We start from the raw sequence: 18,855 nt of genomic DNA, 5'->3' as shown, positions 1-18,855 counted from the left end.
ATGAAAAAGGAAGTGAACAGGCAATCAATCAATTTGATTGAAAAATTGGTAAGTTCACAAATTTTGTTACAATTAAAAAATGTAGAAACTCCGTTAATTCTTATTCAATATGAGTAACGTCAAGTCTACCTGCTATTAATTACTATTCGTGACACAAAATCCTCAATGCCTTATTATCTTAATACTAATAATCATAATCATAACAGAAAAATGTCGAAATTTTTGCTTATAATTACTACAAGGTGGAACGCCCTAAAGGAAACTTCACTACAGCTTTATTATAAAACATTAAAATATCAATTCAGGGTACTTGATTATGTAGTAGAGCTTACATCTATTGAATGTAGCCGCCTTTAGTCTCAATCACTGCCTCGATCTGGATCCGGTCTGGATAGGTCGAAGCAAGAAGGGAGTGGCCTGTGAGAGAAAGGTTCAAAGTCGTAGCACTCCTTCTGAAGCCAAGCCCTGGTCTCTTTGAACTGCCCCCGTTGTTGTACCCAGGGTCTGCCAGCGGCCACCTGATTGCACCAGTGGATCACTACACTCTTCAGCATATCCAGGTACACTTGGGTGTTGACTTTCAAGCCGACTTCCAAGATGTGAGGTGGCATGATGTGCTCCTCATTTGAAACTACACTATTAGCCATAACCGTGCCCGGAAACTTTGTTTTCATTACCCTGGGTATGTCCCTGTTATTCTTCTCAATCCAGAGATGCATTTTGAGGGTGCTGGCAATGGTCGTCTTGTCATCACTTGGATCGGTAGAGAGCATGAGTTCTACAGCGGCACATCTTCAATCACGCTCGTTGAACATTGTGTCACTTTCAGACATGATAGAAGGCTCCTATCCCTCTTGGGATTTGTGTACAACTGGCCAACTAGTAGATAGTTTGCAACAAAAAGAAAACAAGTTTTTATTGAACGGAAATGGAATCATGTTGTCTATTCTATGGTGACAATTTTATTATTCCACCCTGTATAATAATTTTGTTACACAAATACGTCAAAATATTAGAGCACAGAACATTTACTATAACAAAAAGAACATATACTATAGCAAATAGAAGATGTACTTACACAGGTCACTTGAAATGTTATCCCATTTAGCATTTACAAATGATAATATTTGAAATCTACACAATGATTACCACAAAAGTCATTACTTCAACCAAAACTCCACAACACAATTTGCCAAAATGCAAAAGGTCATTTCAATATCACAAAAGCTCGACATCTTTAATTACTACATTTGACATAACAAAGCTATATTTATCGCGAAAAATAATCTGACTTTAACTCTTCCATTCTTTGTATAAGATTAAAATGTGAATAACTAAACATAAGCTTAAAATGAAAACATTCCCAGATGACTATCGTATATTTGTACTCGACTCGATATAGGAAAAATAATATTAATTATTCAAAATCTCGCATATTTTTGCCTTAATCAAATCCCCATAGGATGCATAATCTCATTTTCGATTTATTTTCAGCTCATGATTGCAGAATATTCTTCTCTTTCGTCTAAATCGTATATATTTTTCCATAGAAAAATACGATTATCTCGTGATTTCTGATAACGAATAGTGTGTGAGATGATTATTGATGATTAGAAAATAGTTTTATTTTTCTTATGATAAACTCCCTTTTTTATAGGGTCGTCCAGGAGAAAAGTTATGTTGTATCAGAATACACATAAAAGATCTAACGCTACACTTTTTTTTTAGTAATTTTATAATTTATGCCCATTATAAAAAGAAATCAATAGAGTACTGGGCTGCATGAAAAAGAAGACAAGATTGTTACACTGGAAATGTGTACGTTGTAAATAATACCAAACAACAATTCATAATTCTTAAATAAAAATATCAGACCCAAATCTCATTATTTGACGGAACCTTATATTTAACTCTCTGGTGACTAATCACCGATCCACTATACACTTAAAGTTAAAAAAATAATAGTATGAATTAATAAGTACAATTTAGTTAGTCAATAGCTACCTAACTCCTTGTCCATAACGTACTGTCAACGATTTCTTCTATATCATTAATGATTATGATGCTCGCTAAAGACTTGTCTGTAGTTTTACCCACACAGTTTGGTTAATTAATTGTTATAATATTAAGGAGATCTGTGAAAATTTCACGGCGGCATCTTTCGTATGTAATACATTGCCGCTGGGAATGCTGTATGCGTTCAGCGTGAATGGAAACCTCGCGGCAGTATTGTGACCCTTTAGTTAAAACTTTAAATGTATTTATCAAAGTAATTTGGTTAATATAGTGTTAGAATATGCCTGGTTATTACAGTCTATCTTCAATATCCTTATATGAGTCTAGGACATATTTCCATTGCATGGATGCTCGGCGCGAACGGAAACCCCACGATTTCATTATACTGTCTTTTGACAATACAGATACTACTCTCGAATCATAGCCAAGAAAGTGTATTTTAGTTTCACGTACAGCCTAAAAGCGACATCATTTTTCTTATTTGAATTATTTTTACATTGCACTTTCGTTGATCGGGAGATCTTATTTATTAAAAAGAAGAATAGAAGATGATAACATAGTACGAACATTAAATTAGCGTATCTATATACTAATAATTTAAGGTTGGCAGTACGTTATCACCTTCTACCCTCCATTTTAATAAATAGAATATCCCGATCGGATAATTTATAATCTGGAAACAGTGACACATGTACGTATGTACGCTAAAGGTAGACCGGTATTAATATAAACATAATTATATTGTTTTAATCATTTTAAAAAATTCATTCTTAAGAATTATAAAGATTCTTATTTCGAAAAAAGTCAATTTTTGTTCCGCTCGACTACAATGGACAAGAAATCTGAACATGCGTGTTCAAAGTGGAGATTGCGATTTTCTAGAATGTGCCCCGTGTCTGTCTGCATCGCGAGCCGATTCAATGTCGTTGATATACAGTTGATGGCATAAGTTATAAAGCAGCTAAGCCTTTTCAGTTCTCAAGGAATTAAGTCGTGCACATTCAGACCAGGAATGGGGAAACTGCAAGATGATGGGATTCGCAAGGATTAATTGGTGTTGAACGCTCGATGTGCATGGCAAGGAATATGTCATTCACGTTTGGTGCTGTCGTGAAACCAAACAAAAATATTTAAAAGAAAATATATTGAACAAAAGAAACACGGATGGCTTAGCTTAGGATTCGAAACTGGTCGGAAGTCAAAGCATGCTCGGACAATACAATTTATAGACACTATCACGAGTTCTACATGCAAATTTACCAGCTGAGTCAAGTGTATACATGGAGTGATATTAGCGGGGTTTTTTCTTTGTTTCTTTTCTTACTTTTGTAGTCGAGTACTGTTGTGGTGCAAAGTGGAGAAAGAGATTTCCAATTTTCGACCTGTTATTTCAGTTTTATAAGAACTATGGAGTTACGACAATTCGACATTCAACTAATCGTCTAATTCAGTGGCACGGCAACGGATACTCATATAATGGAATGGTTGGAAGATTTTGACTTGTTGAGCTGTGTGAAATAACCAATGGTGGAGCGAGTTCTGCCACTACGATTGAAAACTGCGGATCTGAAAATATATCAGCAGCTTTCGGAAGAACAATGGAATGATATTGAGGCAATCAAACGTGCCCTTGAAAACGCTTACGGAACAGAATCATTTGAGACCTTCGAATGATTCACAGCTCGCCGCCTCTGTGCGGGAGAGACTATAAGACGAGTTTCTGGCGGACTTGCAACGGCTGGTACGGCTAGTAGACGAAATGCCGCCAGAACACTGGATGAAGTCTGTCCATCACAAAAGTGGAAACCCCGGCGTAAGGCGGACGTTATACTTTATGAAACAAGGCATTGGTTAGAACTGTGGTAAGAAATTGTGGTGTGAAATTGGATATTAGCAACATTTGGTTTCAGGTTAGAATGGATGTAATCTACTACCAGAGTAAACACACCCTGTCGCTCAATGACTGTGGACCCACACGATTCTCAACTTTGCGTCATTTGAGACGACAGAATGCGGCAAGCATCAACAGCCATTTAGAATTCCTGTTTTACGAGCATGGAATGTCAGCAAAAATACTCGTCGGCAACGATACAGTAGGAACTTCCGGAACTTTTGGGTGAATAAGGAGTCCGTCTGTACTTCCGTTGTGTGTACGCCCTCCTTTCGCATTGGTTATCGAAATGTGAAGCAAACTGTGGCAACGAAACGGTATTCCATAACGGAAGTTACCCCTTAGGATGATGGATTGCCACTGACTGTTCCAGCAATCTGATTTATCACTACCGCGATCGACTGAAGGGTATCGACATACCCCATCTAAAGGGCAGCCTCAGAATAGACACACTGTGGACAATTGTGTCTGAATGAAGACCTCAATTGGGCGGTACGCATCTCTTATACAGGCGGACGCATCACAAGAGTGAAACGTCCACATAATATTACTGTCGATGGGATGCCCGGCCACGTACGGGACCTGCGGAGGGTGAATATGAGAGCGTATCCTAAACCCAGAAAGCGAGATTTATTACCATCAATGAGACAAGCAGCTATTCATCAGAAGACGACGCGTGTGCGCCAAATAGCAATGATCCAGACGAATCATCCTAGTAGGAAGTACCTTTATCTCGAAGGAACGCTGGACAATGACCAGCTCCAAGTTGTCTTTAATGTGATCATCAGATCACGTGGGATTGTAGCGGAACTGAACAAAATAATTTTGAAGAATAGGATGAACAAAAGAAACACAGAATGGTTTACTTGAGGATTCAAAACTGGCCGGAAGTTAACGCTAGAAGCGCAAGTATACTCAGACAGTACGATTTATAATTTCTGTCACGAGTCCTATGCACAAATTTACCAGCTAAATCAAGTGTATATATTGAGTGATCTTAACAGTTAGACGTTTTTATTTGTCGGTTTCTTTTCTTTACCTTTCTATTCAGGTAGTGCTGTGATATGAAGTAAAGGAAGAGACTACCATAAGGCTGTTGAAAGGTCTTTGTCCTAATAAAATGAGTTTTTCATCTCACCGGCTGCCAAATCTTAAGAAATATAAAATTAAAAAGAATCATGAATAAATAACTTATTAATTTGATCGTGTACAAAAACACATGAAAACATGTTTGAATTGGCCATGTTGTGCATTAATTAACGTGGACGCTAGATAGTTGTACACAATTTTCTAAATTTGCTTCTATTGAATTGGTTTTATTATTTAATGCATTATTATCGAGAAATATTCAAATTATTAAACAATTTTCACAATAATTTTTACAGGTCATTAATTTGGTCAGGTGTGTATATTTTAGACAAAGTGCGTGATTAGAAATCATTAGAACTTTCAGTCTATATGCATAATACACTCCCCTTAACTAGAGAATCCAAACTAGAATCAGAGGATCAGGCCTACATGTGTTTTAGACTTATCTCACAACATAGCGTTAGTTATACTTTCTTTTCCGTTTTCTTTCAGCCCAGGACTGTACCCTAATCAAGCACGTCTCTGACTGTATATATGCAACACACATGCAACACTCACCCTTAATACTAGCGTCTAAGTACTTAAATGTCAACCACTGTAATTTACTTGATTTCTCTAGTTATATAGACGCAGCTGACAGCATCACACTTTTCTATATCCCATACCCTAATACAGATTCTTACGTTCCTGATCAGTCTCCTAGATATCGGATCAGCGGGTCCCACTTTTAGTCTTATTTTTACCACAGTTTCCGATGAGTGTATTTCAAATGTCAATACTCCAGTCGGGAATATTGATCATGTTGTGATATTGGTAGCCATCGCTATGCTAAATACTCGACCTTAAGTAAAGGAGCTATTGCTCAAGACAGTAAGACATGTCAGGGAAGCTGACTGAGAACTTATCCGGAGGTCATATTAGAGATTCCCCATGAGGTTACATATTTTGTCTTTATGTGGAGCAGTGTGTAAATGAAGCTACTGAATGTTTGAAAGCAACAATTGATGCTCATGTTCCAAAACGGAAGTTATACAGTAAAGATCACTCTCATCAATAGTTTACTTCTACTCGTGTAACTATCAACGGCGGCATCAATTCCGCAGATTTATCCGACATAAGTTTAATTCAAATAGATAAAAATTAATAGAATCTAGAAATAATTATTAGAGTGAAATGGCTTCGGCAAAGGGAAGGTCTACTAAAATCACCAGAAAATGCATTAAGTCGATGAAATTAGGAACTCGAAATTTCTGCAACATTTATTTCAGTGTAGTAAACTTTACAATTGCCCTTTTGGGGACAGAAGCTATACTCTATAATTTTTCGACAGAAGAAAACAAATTAATTGCATATAAAACATTAGAAGAAAAATTTAATTCGTGAGAAAAATCTAAAATCATTAAATTATGAATACACTTTGTCGTCATAAAAATATGATTATTAGATTAATTTTTATTTGCAAAAGAAAAAACAACATTGCAAAAAACCATATCGGTCAATTATCAATATATTGTTATAAAAACGATTGTTTTATTTTAATAATCATAACGAGAAAAATGTTTTATTTCATTAAAATTAAATAGTATACATTAATTATGTCGAATGTACATGAATAATTTTTTTATAATAACAACATTTGTTGATAATTGGCTAATTTTGGAGTTTACATTTTTTGTTTGTCAATTAAAATGAATTCAATCCTTTTTTATGACAAAATGTATTGATAATTTATTGATTTAAAATTTTTTAATCCATGTTTTTATTTCTTTTAAAATCAAATAAATTTCAGATCAATTTACTGAATAATGATTTTTGCATTTTTTCTAATGTTTTATATGCAATTAATTTTATTTCTTCTGTCAAAAAATTATAATCAATATAATAATCGTTTTTCATAATGAGAAAATTAATAAGTATTTAAAATCTTAAAACGTGCAACAAAATGCCAATAACATTTTTATTAGTGCATAAGGCACATTTGATTGTGTGTAAATAATTTTTTTTTTATTCTAGTATCTTCCTATTTAAAGTTTAATATTAATAGTTTTCGGTAAAATAATTTTCCAGATAAACATTTTGTTGAATATTTTTCTGTTGAGGCAGAAATCGTTTTGCAAGGAAATCTCTCTCTCTCTCTCTCTCTCTATATATATATATATATATATATATATATATATATATATATATATAAAGTGTTTTTAGAAGACTAGAACAATGGAGGAACGCACAGTCGTAGTGTGAAGATAAATAAATATATGAATAATAAATAAATAACAGATACTTCAATATTTTTTAAAATTTTAGTAATTTTTATTTATTTTTTATTTATGATATATATACTTTTAAAACATATTTTTTGCATATATATTTATTCATTTATCTACCTGAATTTTAACTGTGGGTGGTATTTAATTCCAAAGGTCCTTTCGAGTAATAACTCATCGTCAGCGGAGAAATGAACCTTCTCTCAAGGATGTATATTGCAAATGGCTGGTTTATTTAGATTAAATTTAAACGCTCAAAGATTAATTAATGTCGTTAAATGTGCAGGGGAAATAATTCGCTTGTTTATTTTAAATTCAAACGGTCAATGTTCAAGGGAGGTAATCCATTTTAAATTGTCTACAGGCTTTCATTTCAGGGGAATCAATGTTCTATTATGTGCTTATAAACTGTCATTGTTTAAATAATTATTTTTTTGCATGATTTTAATTCAAAATTCTGTTTGATACGGTTACAACTAGCCGCTGTTGTTTAAAGATTTTGTAAGATATTAGACGTTTTGAAACTTCAGTAATTATGTAAGCGGTTAGTGGAGGTGGCTTTTTCTCCCTTTTTTATACTTATATGTAGATATATGATCAGAGGAATTTGTATAGATGCGGTTAATAAGGGAAATCAAATATCTATTTCAAATTCGTTAATTTGTTTAGATTATGTAGTTATTAAAGTGAGTATTTTTTTTACTTATATGTAGATATATGATCAAAGGAATTTGTATAGATACGGTTAATCTAAGAGAAATTACATATCTATTTCTTCATTCGTTAATTTATGTAGTTACTAAAGGGAGTATTTTATTCTATTTTATTAATTTATTATTTTTAAAAAAAATTTTGTTCCTTATATGTAGATATATGATCAAGGGAATTTGTATAGATACGGTTGATCTAAGAGAAATTATATATCTATTTCTTTATTCGTTAATTAGTTTAGATTATGTAGTTATTAAAGTGTGTATTTTTTGTGTGTTGTATGTGTTATGACCGTGTATGGAAATATTAGTCTGTTTGTGTCTTTTTTAGAAATATGTTAGATTTTTCTGGTTTACTGTTATACACACACACACACACACACACACACACACACACACACACACATATATATATATATATATATATATATATATATATATATATATATATATATATGATTAAAATATTTTTCTACCAAACTCTTCTGTCAGTATTTCGTCTTCGGACATGAAACTTCGAACCAATGCGAAACTTTATATTTATATTTTAGCTGGGTAAAGTCTGTAGAAAAGTGTGAAAATTTAAAATATGGAATTTGCCAAGTGAAGGTCGGACGACAGCATGACGAATATGCATGCGTAACGTAATAGCTATTCGATTACGTTTTAATTTTAGCCCTATAACAAACATGTTTTCATAGCTTAGGCATTGACGTCAAAGGAAAAAGTAAATCGTAATCTAAACATTTTGGATTTTATTCTCAGTGGTGGCGCACAAGTCATTTTTGTTAGCTTTTAAAATTTTTACTATATATTTGGTCCAATATAATATAATAATATGTACGAAATCTGCATCTATCAAAATATATTTAAGCGTATTTTACGACCGGGCAATGCTGAGAAGCCACCGAATAGTTTATTTAATGAAATCCATCTTAGACAAGTAAAAAATTAGGTTGTCCTAGATAATCGTATGTTCACTCAACATTATATAAACGAGTGCGTGCCAAAGAGGTCGATCGGTAGAACATTATTATTTCTGATGTTCATAAATGACATTTCTGATAAAATTCTCTCGGAGATGAGTATATTGCTGATGAGATCACGCTCTACAACAGACGCAAGAGGAAAACGAATTAACATTTATCTAAGGCAATGGCTGAAATCTTAGAGAAAGACCTTTCCGTCTGTAGTGGAATGGGGACATAAATGGATTGCAATGCTCGATGCTGGCAGGACTAAGTTTATTACCTTCTTAACTACTGATTGTCATGATTACGCTACCCGGCAGCGTGTTATTCCAACTCCTCGACTTTACATTCACGTGTAACATGAATTGGAATTAATACATTGAGGACATTGCCAAAGTAGGTGCTAAAAAATTGAAGTTTCTCTACCGTGCCTGAAAATTACTTACATCTTAGAGTATCCTAAATACGTAAGAAAAACAACATCCGCAATCCATGGAGTAATGTTTCCCCATCTATGCTAATTCATCTGCCACTAGTCTCTCACTCTTAGACGGTCTTAAAATACATCTGCAACCTTATAGGTCTCGCACTATTAACCTAACTCCAATCCCTGTCTTATCGTTTAAATGTTGCATCCATGTGTTTGTTTTACAAGTGTTTTAATAGAATGTGCTCCGACGAACTCGAAGCACTTGTACTCCGCTGAGGTAAATACTATGACAAATATGACATGAAACAAAATCCTACCCTTACACTGTAGAGATGCTTAGATTCCGAAAACCTTCTACTCTGATAGTTTCTTTTCTCGACCTGTTATACAGTGGAAATCGTTTCCAGTTGCCTGCTTCATTGATTGCAATGACTAGCAGAAGTCCACGTGTAATGTGAACAGGCATCTCACAGCTCAACTCCCTACATAGTGTCTCTGTAGTTTTGGTTTGAAATAGTATCCCCTTACACCCAAGTAGCACTGTACCTTGTTTTGGGCGAGAAACAGTAAAAATAGATCATTTCTTTATTACCTAGTAGGCATGCTAAAGAGTGTGATATGCTTTAAAAATGTGTATATAAAACTTCTACAGCGCAATATATTGGATCATTATGCAAAGTGGGTCCTTTGAAACGTTTGCGCCTGTTCTACAATAAGCGATTACTCTACAGTTTATCCACATAAATTACTGAACCACCATTTTAGAGATTAATTATATTTCCATTATTCAAAATATGAGTTGCATTACGTATGTTAATCCCCATCGTTTATAGAAATAGATTTAAGTGAGACAATTTGTCAATTCTATAAAAAAGTAGAATCTATTGAGAGTTCACTCGTCCAACATCGTAGAACACACGCAGTATACTCAGGCAAATTGGCGCCAAAAATAGAACATCTAAAACAAATCATATTATTTGTGCCGCATATGGAATTCTGTTCTGTTGTTTTCATTTTCACTCAAATTTATTTTGATTTTTATTCGTGTGAAATGAACGAAAAAATAGACCTCATCTCACTAACTGGGAGGCGAACTTTTCGAATATTATTTTACCGAATTACTTAAGAAACTATTGATAGAGCAGTGATCTAATGATTTCATCAGAAAAAAGTTTTTCTTACAGTAACTTGCACTTGAATATACGTTCGTATTTTATTATATACAAACATCGCATTTTTATAACTGGTCAACTTCATCGGTTGATTTTTGCCGTTCTGAGTTTACATTAACTTGAAAGCATTTATCATTGCATTCGTAAATGCGCTACATTTTCATAGGAACGAATGCGACTTAATTTAGTAAATGTAGATTTTGTCATATTAGTATTTGAATGGATATACCTTTTCATCAGTGTTATATTTTTTTTAATATAAAATGAATATATAACGAAACAAACATTAGAAACTTATAAGAAAACTTATGCGCTATCTGCTTCGTCAGTTTTATTAATAATGAGGTTTTTTTCAACTAAGATAAAAGTATTACTAAGTGTCGCTCGTAGATTAATATTTTTATTGTTTCTTTTTACAATAAGACTGAGCGTTAAACTTTCTTAATGCACTGTCTTATTGTTATGACTTTGTTTTCTTTTAAACGTAAGAATACCAAATTTCAATTAGAGCAATGTCCTTATTTACAGCTAAGATTTTATAGGCAATTAAGAATACACAATTGTAGAGTATCTATGGCAAGACGATGCGTCATTGGCATAATTGTGTTTTACGCAAATATATTCTGATCTTTCAATACCTAGGGGTACAGGTTGTAATTTTAAAAGGGCTGAAAATAAATAAGGCAACAAAGTAGCAGAGTTAATAAGAATATGTGTTCACAGAAAGTACACAGGTAATGTGTTGTTAAAGACTGCCTCAGGGTTATTAATAACGAATGTGTTATCACTGTTTTCCTTATTCATAGTCTTAGAAATATATTATGTAGTGACGCAATTAATGCCTATTAGACATTCACCTGGAGTTCCTAAGATCTCTCTGTACATGGGTTTGTCAGGTTAACATGGCATGAATATGCTATTCCTTACAAGTAAACCCTGACTAAATATTCAACATTACCTAGTAGTCGCGACTCAGATAATATGGCGTCGTTATGGCTAACACTTGCTTTTACAAAGAGTGGTGCACGTCCTCAAGTAATAACACGAATCTGGATACTCCACGAGACAAGATGAATTTTTGTCCATGATATCCAGAACAATAGACCACAAGAAATGTATACTATAACATATTTAAATAGACTATCGGTGAGAGGAAAATTATGTTTTAAACTTCATCATTTACTCAATGTTTGAGAGGTAAGGAGAACCTTACCGGAATATGGGAATGTATCTTACAAAGCGATCAAGTATTAGCACTTGACTTTTGATAACTTTGACTGAAGTAAAAAGTAAAAAGTAAAAAGAAACCAGGAAGGTCAATCACTATAACAATAATATAACGTTATGTTTAAGTATTCGCATAAAACGAATTGAGTACACTAAGCATGGTGCTTCGTCATTCAACAAATAAGGTTGATGTGTCGTAAAACATACAAGATAAGACAAACCGCACAATAATCTACACAGAATTGTACATTTCTGGTTAAGCTTAGACAAGTTAAGTTTTGAATAGAATTATAAAAAATATTGTGTGCTGATCGAACTGAATTTATCCTGGTGATCTACTTTCCTGGCTATTAGTTCCAGTGTAATAACGCTTTGTTTAAACAATAACGAAGGTTGTTCAAACTTGCTTATTTCAAATTGGCTTGGAGTATTGTTTGGTGTTTTTATTTTTTGCTTTTTTCGTTGTTCAGCTGTAAATACAGAAGAAGATTAAGTCTCTTTGCTGGTATCGATTTATTAATTTGTTTTTGCTGATTTTTCTTCGTTCTCCGTTTGAACAATCATAAAAGTAACTATTCTTCATTTGGAACGCCAACCGTCACAGAGAAAAGTAATAATTTGTTTTTACGCTTCCCAGTGATAGCTTCTTCTCTCCCCCTTGCTATATCTTTCTCTCTCTCTCTCTCTCTCTCTCTCTATCTATCTATCTATCTATCTCTATCTCTATCTATCTCTCCCTCTCTAATTAAACCTCTCTCTGTTTTGCACTGACCGTTGTTCTGTTTTACTCTTAGTTTCCACCATCTTTAAAGAAATAAATCTCTCTCTATTTCTCTCTTTCTCTCTCTCTCTCAAACACGCACTTATTTTCGGCATTTTACTTTTTTATTTTGCTTCATACTGATAAAATCTTCCAAGTTGTAGGCCCCTTCACTTTCCAACGTTCTCTCTGTATTTCTCTCTTTTCCTCCTTCTCTTTCAATGTATTTATTATTTTGCCAACACATTCGTTACTAATCTCTCACTTTACATACTCACACACATACACACAAATATATATGCAAACACGCACCCACACATATATTATCTTTTTTCATTACATTTTCACCCCGAACCAGGCATATTGCCACTTTGATGTAGGGGACTACTATCAGGGAGCTAAATTCCAGAAGTACTATGTAGGGAGTTTAGCAGCAAGATGTCTGTTCACATGACACTTGAACTTCTGCATGTTAGTACAGTGTGGGAAGCAGGAAACCGGAAGAGAATTTCAAAGTCCTGCTGTTCTGTGGAAGAAGCTATTAGAGTAAAAGGCTTTCTTACATCTAGGGATCTAAATCGTGTAGGGATGTGACTTTGCTGCTTGTCGGGTTTGTCAGGGGTATTTTCGTTGAGGGGATACAAACACCCACCCACACATATATTATCTTTTTTTATTACATTTTCACCCCGAACCATGCATATTGCCACTTTGCTGTAGCAAAGTAACTGAGGTATAACTTTTTACAACAATAAGGATCCTCGGATGCTGGGATTAAATTTTAATGTAGAGTTAAATAGCTAGAAATGTTATAATCTAAATGAAGGATCCAAGTCTAGCATGAGAATATTGTTTCAATTATTCTAAACCGGGTAAGAAATAAAAATAAAGTATAAAGCTCATCTCGAAATTGAATTCTTCTCCATAACGGTGAGCATTTTTGTATTCAGTTGTAGCAATATTGAAGGTGGAATAAGTGATACCCTCTTCAAATCAATAAAACAACTTACAATTGAACTAGATTTATAAAAAATTAAATTAGCAATTTCGGGGCTGAAAATTAATTTAATTGATTTTGTCATCTGACATCTTACGTTGGTAGAATCCATGCTGATTTACTTATTTTCTTACTTTACTCCCTGTTCTAAATGTTTTTACCCATACATGCAGGAGTAGACATCTTCTCATCGGAGTGAAACACATTTATAGCTATTGGGTGGTTTTGCTGTCAGAATAATAATGAGAGGATATATACTGTTTTATTTAGATACCCAAGAATACAACACACGAATTATAAGACATGAGCAGCATAAGTGATTGATAACAGAGGTGGATTAAATCCATGGGTAAAAACCAATTTTTTAAGATTAACAACATAATTGATATCCTTAATTTGTTAAATAAGCCGTCGTAGCACGTTCTAGATCTGTCTGATTAAATTAATTATTAAATCATAGACGCCTTCTAGTAATCAATGAACCGAAAACATCAAACGAACTGAATTATCTCCCTTTAGCTGTTATAGAAAATAAAAATCGACGCAGTTTCCAACAGAATTAACAAGTAGCAATTAAGAACATAATTGGATTATCTCCCTACATAATTGTCTTTAGGAACGATATGAAAACATTTTAAAGTAGAATGACAATAAATTTTAAAACATTAAATAATAATAAATAGATTAGAATACCTCACTTGAAATGTTGTACAAGGATTTATATATATAATACAGCCTTTTTATTTATTCTCATATTCAATTAAACGTCAAACCTAAAATGGTCTTACGTCTAAGTACTATAATAACGATAATCTGTAAACATTACTTGCCACTAATACGAAACTAACATTACCCGTAACGTTATTGCAAGGTTGTTACGGTCATACTATAAATATGGAAATAAAAATTAAAACATTCTTTTTATAAAAAATTAATTATTGGTAAATAAAGAAACAGCGAGATCTAATTTAGGAACTCAACGAATGGGATGTATAAAAAAAAATTAAATTTTAAATGGCTTAGGGTTTTCTGTGAAAACGTCTCATGACTCTATTCTTAGATAAGGATACGAAAATTAGGCGATAGATTAATATTTAAATGGGCTTTTCCGTAGCTACAGCAAAGGTAAACGTTTCTCACATGCTTTTCACGTCAGGGGAATTATTCTTTTTTTTTCTCTTCAAAAATGCTCTATTGTCAAAAGTGTGTTTATTCATAAAGTCTGAAGAAATGCTTGTTTTGGAAAATTTTCAAACGATATGTTTGAAATTGTTTAACTGGATATGGAAACAATTGTAACATAAAATAAAATACACTTTTTATTGCCATCAACACCCTTTTTGAAGTCTTGATTTTGCTTTCACAGTGTGTGTATATATATATATATATTAATATATATATACATATATATATATATATATATATATTCAGGCAAACATTATTAAAAACAACAGAGATACCTTGCTTAATGATTATTTTTTTCATTTTTTCGATCTTTCGTAAGATTTTTTTAACTTCAAGATGGAAGTTGTTTACAAATGTTCCATGGTTCACACGAGCGCTTTCGATTCTTTCTTGAATCATCATTAGGTGGAGATAAAATATTAAAAATAGAAGTGAAATATATAGTTACGAATGATAAAAAGAGTTAATGAAAAGTCGATTAAGATATACATTTACGAGTGATAAAAAACTCGATTTAAAATTAGGCTGATAAAAGGCAATATTAGTAAAACCAGTCGTATACTGGTTATGCTAAACATTTCAGCACATTATTGCTACTTTCAAAATTAATGCTATTTATAGATGTAATGTAAATACCTCCCATCTTTAAGTTAAAAAAATCTTACGAAAGATCGAAAAAATGAAAAAAAGAATCATTAAGCAAGGTATCTCTGTTGTCTTTAATAATGATTACCTGAATGAAGGAATGCTGCCTAAATACACTAATATATATATATATATATACATATACATATATATATATATATATATATATATATACATATATATCACAGACTATAATGTAATTTTATTGATTGAGGAAACTGCTCGCTAAGAACCGACGATATTTTAGTGGCGACCAAGTAGAGATGTTTAAACGGAAAAGCAATTACATTGAAAGTAATCATTATGACCCAGGGTATTATTACTTTTAAAAACATAAACACGGTCGACTGGGAGGAATAGATGTTGAGGAGATATAAGGAAGAGAAGAAAAGAGGCTATATTAGTTTCATTCTCGGTTTATTAGGTAGATGTCCTACTGTTTCATAATTTGTACGACGTTCAACTCGACAGCCTCCGTCTGTGTTTCACGAAGACCCACGGACTCCTGGCTAGACTCGATCAAGCTTTACCCGACGTATACCTACTAATTATACATAATAAAAAAAATACTCGGTCATAGATAATCATGAACAGAATTATTTGTGTTTGCTCTCGTATTACGTCAGTCACCTTCTTTCCATGACCTCACGTTACCCTGATCGGGAGGGTTAGTGGGATCTCGACCATGTTCCGTGGTCTTCCACAGAATAGTCGAGGGAGGGAGGTGTCTTTCTTTTCATTTTGCAGCAGTGCTGATAATTTAAAGTGTTTTAAAGTAAAATGTAATTACATATTTGATATCAAAAAAGACTGTACCTCCGGGAGCGGTAAAGCTCTCCATTGGGGGAGAGATTAAGAACCCTGAAACACTGGATAAGGCCGGGCAGCTTGTATTAACTATTAAGCATTATTGCGTGCCCGAGCAGCGGTGGGTAACCTTTCTGAAGGGCAGGATTTATTGTGTTTTGTAAAACAGACATATTTTTTATTGTTTGGGAAAAATGACAAGTGATGTCATTTTGAAAGTTAGAACGAAATGTAATTTTGTTCTTGGTCTGGCAAAACCCACTCAAGGACGTTTGGCTTCTGAGTGCAAGGCAAGTCCGGGGTCAAGGTGTTAACGTCTCTAATCGTGTGAACGGAGTTGACCTGTAAGCACAGGTTCTCGGGCCGTGTAAGAAATCGTGACAGTCCCTGAAATTACGTCCTTGCCGGTGATTGGCCTCGCGGCTAACCCTTCCCTCGAAATATAAGCGAATGCTCGCGCCAAAAACCTCAGAGTAGAGTTGGAGCGATGTTTCAGCCAGTCGAAATCAGACCGAGGGATTGTCGCTACACCTCTATCTCTCTGCCGTCTGTCACTACCGAGACTAAATCTAATTGGGACGTAAATGTGTTTTGGATAAACTGAACAATTGTATATAAGTATATATCACACCTTGTAAATTTCGTTTGAATTTATTGAGTAGATAGAGAGTTTGCCTGCATAAGAAGCTAATTATTTTCAGCAGAAACCGGTATATCAACCCAATAGAGAAGGCCTGCGGTGCGGAAGAATCCTGTAGAAAACTCCCGGAGAGAAGACGATTACGACCAATATGACTTGAACGGAGTTAGAGATCACACCATCACCCCAATATATTTCGAACCATCCTGCTAACAATTCTTTGTAATGATTCTTTGAATGCCATTCTTTAAAATTATGTATATGATAATTAGACGAATTTGACAAAATACTATAAATCAAATAGTGTTTTATGGAAATGTGTAATCAAAAAGTTCTTATAATAAAAATTTTCTATGGGGAAAGTTTACTGACATAAGAGGTTTTCGTGTGGAAAAGGCTGTGATAGATATCCAGGTGAAATTTTTAGTGTGACACATATTCAGTCTATTTGCTGTAGTACTTGTCTTTTTTAGGGGTGGTGACATTAAGATAACAGTTTTTTTTAAATAAAACCCCTTTATATAACTTTACTACAGTAATTATCATTATTGATATTAAAAAGTAAAAAACAGAGAAACATTTGTAAGTTAAATAATTTAGAGCTTTGTTCATAGTAATTATTCATGACGTTTAACGGTAGATCGTTTGATAATTTAATTTTAGTAAAGTAATCTCTTTCTAATGATATATTTGATTGTGGTAATAAACCATCAGTAATGTATATTGGCCTTGTAATATTGCAAGCAAACAATGTTGAAATTTTGTTTAATTGTAGTTTCATATTCTCCACTTTTGTTGGGACCAAAACTATCTACATGCGTAAGAACAGGCTCTGTTAAGAGGCGAGTAGTCTACGTGGAAATATGAAAATTATCCAAGAAATAATGCAAAGTCTTTAGCTTTGGAAACAGAAAACACTTGAGAAATCTACTACGGTTCTTAACAATTAATGGCCTTAGTTTATCTCGTAGTTCGTATGTCTGGCAAGGCGTCTGCATTCTTTTGGAATCTTGATAGTCAATTGTCACTAGGGATCGAGGTTCGAATAATTCGATCGATAGAACGAATATATATATGTGTGTGTGTGTGTGTGTACTGTATGTAGATAACTATATATATGCGTGTGTGTACTGTGTGTGCAGTCAGCACCAACCCTATTCAGGGTTTAACCGGCTTCCTCCGAAGGAGGAAGTTTCATGGGAGTATGAAATTCACATGCGGTCCCCATTCGCATGTATATCTCCGTTAGAGGAGATGACGACGTTAGATTTTAGCAATTTCTGCAATGAGGTGTCGACGACCTCCTACATACAGCACCTGGACTTCCCAGATTGGTCACCCATTTTAGTAATGACCAGGCTCAACGTTGCTTAACTTTGGTCATCTGACGGGAACCGGTGTGTCAACGTGATTATGCCGTATATATGTGTGTGTGTACTGTATGTACATGACTATACAGTGTCCTGATCAAAATCATAAGACCACGTAAGAAAGTAAGCGTTTACGCATATTATCAAATTTTTAATCAAACAAATGGTTGAAACCATTGCCAAAAAGGAAAATATGATGGAAAAAAATGAAATCTGCTTCATTCGAAACCTTAACCCTGATCTAATAATTATTACAAAAAACAAACATTTTCACCTCGTCAAAATGATAAGACCACTGATAATTTATCTAACAAAAGGCAATGATGAATGACTAAAAAGTGTCTCAGTATTTAGTATAGCCTCCATTATATACGAATTACTTAAAAAATTCTCTTCGGCATGCTTGCAACTAAGTGTTTATCAGCTGCGAAGGAATTTTATCTTATGTACTGAAAATTTAATCAGAAAGTTCCTTTATCGAATCATACTGGGTTACATCCTTGAACACTTCTTTTGCCATCCATCCCCAAAGATTTTCAATGTGATTGAGGTCCGGAGAACATGCTGGATGATCTATCAATTCAATATTATTTGAAGAAAAGTATTCTCGTGCTTGTTGAGAAGTGTGTATCGCAGCGTTGTCTTGCTGGAAAATCCAATTTCTTCCACACAGACGTGGAC

General features: G+C 33.7%; 1 pseudogene; it reads right to left on the bottom strand.

The window, feature by feature from the left end:
- Positions 1-18,109: 18,109 nt before the first annotated feature.
- LOC145265616 (5S ribosomal RNA) lies at positions 18,110-18,228 on the bottom strand (annotated as a pseudogene).
- Positions 18,229-18,855: the final 627 nt, after the last annotated feature.

Source organism: Euprymna scolopes, chromosome 3 (assembly GCF_053919585.1).
Source record: "Euprymna scolopes isolate OS-2025 chromosome 3, ASM5391958v1, whole genome shotgun sequence".
In the NCBI taxonomy this organism is placed as follows: Eukaryota; Metazoa; Mollusca; class Cephalopoda; order Sepiida; family Sepiolidae; genus Euprymna; species Euprymna scolopes.
This window is presented reverse-complemented; position numbering and strand designations above follow the sequence as displayed.